The sequence below is a fragment of the Euprymna scolopes genome, chromosome 18 (assembly GCF_053919585.1).
Source record: "Euprymna scolopes isolate OS-2025 chromosome 18, ASM5391958v1, whole genome shotgun sequence".
Lineage (NCBI taxonomy): Eukaryota > Metazoa > Mollusca > Cephalopoda > Sepiida > Sepiolidae > Euprymna > Euprymna scolopes.
The window spans coordinates 72,370,264-72,376,234 of NC_136499.1; the positions used below are offsets into that span (position 1 = coordinate 72,370,264).

General features: G+C 35.4%; 1 pseudogene; it reads right to left on the reverse strand.

Moving 5' to 3' along the window:
* Window positions 1-3,921: 3,921 nt before the first annotated feature.
* LOC145301514 (5S ribosomal RNA) lies at window positions 3,922-4,038 on the reverse strand (annotated as a pseudogene).
* Between the last annotated feature and the right edge of the window lie 1,933 nt (window positions 4,039-5,971).

The window sequence follows — 5,971 nt, forward strand, 5'->3', positions numbered from 1 at the left end:
ACCAAATCTCGTCGTCACTCATTCACTGACAACATATTTATTAGAGAGGAAACTGCCAGAATGTTGAGGGAAGGCATAATAGAACCCTCTATATCTTCTTGGCGAGCCCAAGTTTTAGTGACCTCTAATGAGAATCAAAAAAAAAGAATGGTGGTCGACTACAGTGACACCATAAATAGATTTACAGAACTGGATGCCTATCCCATGCCTAACATTAATAAAATGATTGATAACATAGCTCGATACAACGTTTTTACAACACTCGACCTGAAGTCTGCTTAACATCAAATCCCAATTAGTCACGCCGATCGCATTTGAAGTAAATGGAAAACTTTACCAATTTACTCGTATCCCTTTCGGCGTCACTAATGGAGTAAGTGCCTTTCAAAGATGCATCGATGGCATTGCAGAAAGAGAAAAATTAACAGACACTTTTGTGTATGTAGACAATGCCACAATATGTGGAAAGGATCAAAAAGAGCATGACTACAACCTTCAAAGGTTTTATAATGTAGCGAAAAGATACAACATCACGATCAACCAAAGTAAGAGCATCATTTCTGCTACTTCTATCACACTTCTTGGTTACACAATCCAGAACAATCAAATTGCTCCTGATTACCTGAGGTTAAAATCACTCCTTGAAATGCCACCGCCCCTAAATTTCCGGTCACAAAAACGAATAATTGGTATGTTCTCTTACTATAGTAAATTCATTCAAAACTTTTCTGATAAGATACTGCCTCTCAACCCTAACAAGGAGTTTCCACTGCCCCCGTCTATTCTAAATTCTTTTCAGACGCTGAAGACCGACTTAAGAAATGCTACCCTTATAACTGTCGACCCGGATAAAGAATTTGTAGTAGAAACTGGTGTAACGCGACTCAATCACTTCATCAGGATAAGAAACTTTCCTTTCTCTTTAGAACAAATTAAAAATATAACAGACTCGTGCTCCTACTGTCAGTATCTGAAACCTAAATTTGCCAGTTGTAACAAAGGAACACTCATACAGGCTATACTACCTTTCTAGCAATTAAACATCGACTTTAAAGGCCCTTAACCTACTTCTGTGCATGGTAACAAATACTTACTATAATTGTTGAATAAACTCGCTTTCCCTTTGCCTTCCCCTGTAGGGATATGACTGGCAAAACCGTGATCCACTGCGTAAACCAACTATTTTCAATTTTTGGTATGCCCGATATGATACACACTGACCGGGCTGCCGACTTCCTTGCAGGAGAAATCAAAGATTACTTACGTGGCAAAGGTATCGCCACCTCTAAAACAAGTAGATACCACCCTGAGGGTAATGGGCAAGTTAAGAAACTCAATGAAACTTTATGGAAGACCATCCAAACGACCTTACACTCTAGCAACATGAAACTGCCCCATTGGGAAGATATACTACCAAACGCTCTCCATTCAATTAGGTCGTTACTATGCACTCTACTAATATGACTCCTCATGACAGAATGTTCAAATATAGTTGTAAATCTTCCTCCGGAACTTCTGTTCCCACTTGGGCGAAACCAGGCCCAATATATGTCAGAAACCATACTAAGTCTAGTAAGCTCGACCCTCCGGTAACCCCTGCTACCCTATTAGGCATCAATCTCTACTATGCTCATGTGTGACTACCCTCTGGTGCAGAAACTACTGTTAATGTGCGAGACCTGGCTCCTAACTCCTCAAATCAAGAAGACCAACACAATGAAAACAATCCTGCAAGCTCTGAAGCTCCTAAAGAACCGCCAACTGACGAAAACAATACCTACGTGAAGGAGAAGGATCCCTTACCTGATCCTGAAAATATACATGTTTCCCAAGATGTGGACGCTGAGGACCAAAATCCCTGTGAGTCAGTGCAGAGATCGTCCAGAATGCTATGATTTCCAAGTAAATATAAGAACTTCTTAACCTAGTACTGAACAGACTAAATTTAACTTCTGTAATTCCATACTTAATTATTGTTGAAGGGGAAAATGTTAGAATAAATTACTTTGACTCTTCCGGAAATAAAGGATCGTAGTTATTCCCCTTGGCTGGAATTAAGGATTCCGCCATATTGATTTCTCGAAAACACATGTATACTTTTAATTGATAAAACCTTTACAAAAGGCATTCCTGTTTATTCTTCTTTTATCTCTACTTATCATTTCGGTAAGAAGTTATGAGAATCGTCAGAGATTAGCAGAGAGGGTGGCCGAGGATCTATCTACATCAGTAAGAAGGAGAACAAATCAAATTGAGGTCTTTCGATCACCCCTTCTTCACAGAATGCTTCATGAAGAGGGCAAATTTCCATATAAAATTCAATTGGTGCAAGAGGTTCAGCCAAACGATCCGGAAAAAAGACTGGAATACGCCATGCAATTTCCAAATTTGGCCAATGGGAATCCAAACTTTCTCAAAAACCTTATTATGTCCGATGAGGCCATTTTCATCTGAATGGGTTCATAAATAAGCAAAATTGCAGAATTTGGGGATCAGAAAATCCCCACACAACAGCACAACGGCAATTACACCCTAAAAAATGTACAGTATGGTGTGGAGTAACGGCGGATGAAGTAACTGGAATTAATGGACATTTGAGTAACATCATTTTTCATAACTAAAATTAAACCTTGTGAAAAACATACCGTAGATTAAGTTGTGTAAATAAAATTAGAATAAGTAGACTATGATATCTTACTATATCTCAAAAAGCACGGTGAGGCTCATCTACCTACATATGAAAATTGGTAAGCATAACTTAAATATTGAGGAAGTTAATCGAATTTAAAATCCCTCAGCTTCTTTTGGGACACCATATATATATATATATATATATATATATATATATATATATATATATATATATATATATATATATATATATATATATATATATATAAAGCAAACTTGTCTCTGTGCATGATTATATTGGAATCACAGTTAATAAGAGCCAACCTAATAGATTTGGAATCAATATTTTCGATGCCAGAAATTCTTGAACCTATTTTAAAACCTATTCAAAATTAGAAGTATAAAAAAGAAGTGTTAAAAGTAAATGTTCTGACATAGTTGCCATTTCCTTCCCAGTTTAATATTTCCTATTATTAGCTGACCAAACAATATACTTATGATAATCTGAATCTTGTCACTGCCAAAAATAAATAAGTCAAAATAAATTATAAAAATAAGCATAGGAAACAATTAACAAAAGAATTTTTTATTGGTTTTTAATCTTTTTACATACCAATTTATTATACTTTCATGTAAACACACCTTACACATTTAACACATTGTTTACGTGTAAGCGATAACATTTATACTTTTCTTAAATATGAATAAAGATTTTTTTCTATTTTCTATTTATGTTTATTTGTTTTAGACAACTGAACTTTTTTAGTCTATGCGGGCAGGTAAAACAGATTTTTAATTTTGTATCTCTACACCGAACTCATAAAAACAGTTAAAAGTTAAAGTAGGTTAAAAGACAAAATATTTGTCTTTGATGACCATATAAATAAAACGTTTGCTATATTCCAATATTTTGTGCCATCTGTCAAGGTTCGAATCTAACACTCAATAATTGCTTTTTTTTTTCTAGAAGATTTCAGTTATTTTCTAGTTAATATTACTCATCATCATTAACCTGAATAATGCACTTGTTCGTTACCAATCAGAAAATAAGTTAATAAACATAAGCATATAAATTATGTAAATAAATACATTATGTATAAGACGTATTGCGGGCTCCTTCAGTCTTTTGACACACTATGGATACCCATGAAGGGGTACTTGCACGTGAAATTTTTGTGGCAGGAGGTTCGCAATCTCCAACCACACCTCTCCTGAGTCGACATTGTTAAATACCAGTAGCAAATGAAGTGTATAAGACGGCTGGAAACAAATGCTGAGATAAGCGGAGAGCACATACAGCACCTAGAATTACCAAATGGTCACCCGTCTGGTACTAACCAGGCTCATCGTTGCTTAACTTTGGTGATCTGATGAGAACCAGTGTGTCAACGCGATTATGCCGTATAAGATCTATTAATCACTAATAAAATGCCAACAGAAAATGTGTATTCAAATCCAGTAAAATCTAAAAATGGTGTAGCTATGAACTCATGTCTGTGATGATAATGACTTTTCAGGTTTTATTTAAAGTGCAAATAAGCGAACACATGTATATAACAAAAAATTTGAATCGATGATAAATGTTTAATAGATGTACTTAACACTTGGTTAAATTTCTCTATTAAAAATGGATGATAAATGTTTAATTAATAATTGGTTAAATTTTTTCTATCAAAAATGGATGATAAATGTTTAACATATCTACTTAACACTTGGTTAAAAAAGTCAAGAAATTAAAGACAAGTATTTTTTCTTTATTTTTTCGATATGCACTGTCGCAGTTTGGTGTTACCATTAGTTCATTTACATTAGAATGGCATAAACATAAATACACTGTTGGTAGAGAACTAGAAATACATTATGTCTATGAGATAAAAATAGCAACGTTTATCCACACTATTATGTGTAGCATGAACGGTTTTTATGAAGCAAGCAACTTTCACAGCAAATCCTGCAACTTGGCCTGGGAGCTAGAAGCCTCCCATCCCAACTCAGCAGACCCAGTCACTGTGGAAAACAGAAGCAACAGCAACAGTCCTCAAACAGCCCTTTTCAGGACTAACTACCACAAACTAATAATGTGATTCAAGCAGTGCTTTCCAGGGTTAACTTTTAACAAACTACCTGAATGCAATACACACTCCACTCTCTACTGCTACCTCCTAGAATTTCCTCTCACAACCTGCTATTTCAACTTTGCCTCACTTCCAATGACTGCATCACTCTTGCAGCTTCCAGTGACTCCAGCTCACTCCTGCATCTGCAGCCTCCAACACTCGTACGGCTTCCAGCCACCAGTTCAAGGGCCACTGAAGTCCAGCTACCCGTTTGCAGTGCCCACTAACGTCCAGCTACCTGTTCCAGTGCCCTTTGATGGCCAGCTACCAGTCTCAGCACCCCTCGATATCCAGTTACCAGTTTTGAACATCAGATTCTGCCTACATGACCCGAACTCATCTTAATCACATCATTCTGTCTCTGGGATGCATGACTTTTAACTTCTTGTCGAGACGCATGTTCTCACTCCAGCTGATGCTGATACACAATCTCCATTGCTATACAATTTACTGTTTTTGTTTCGTAAAATAAAACACGATACCCACTGTCCTTTAACTGATTGTCTGTGTCTATCATCTCTCTTTGCTATTGTCATTATCTCTTTGCCTTCTGTCTACTTTATTAGTTGTACAGTCAATTGGCACCATCACTTTTCAGTCCCTACAATGATATTTTTCAAAATTTTCACACAAATCTGAATCAATCCAAATTTCTGTTTTAACAAAATTATGACTCAACATTTTACTGGCCAAATTTTATTTTTGCAATGAACATTTTGGGTCTATGATACATTTAATATGAGATTGGTGCCTGCATTTTCGTAACCAAACATTGGAATATTATTTAAAAGAAACGTAGTATTAAATAATAATAAATCATTATACAAATGCAAGCAATAATGGCACAGGTAAAAATGTCATGGTAAAAGTGGTACAGTTAAAGCTGACAAGTAGTGGCTGATTTCAGAATTTAAAAAACCCCCTCCCCCAAAATGTAACACCTTCAAAAATTAAACCTTTCATTTTTATTTAAAACAGAAAAAAAAAAACTAAATTTGATGAATAAAAAAAAGAAAATGTTTCTACACCAATTTTCCCATCCCAAAATTGAGTAACCATTCAGTTATCTGTCTTGATTTACCACTAATTATCCAGGAAATAGGTGCTCAATTTACATTAAGTTGATATAGAAAAATAATCTCCCACTCTAATATCTAACATATTTAAGTTTTTTAATTCTTTTTCTGCAGATATTTTTTCAGCCTGTTTAAATGTAATCAAAA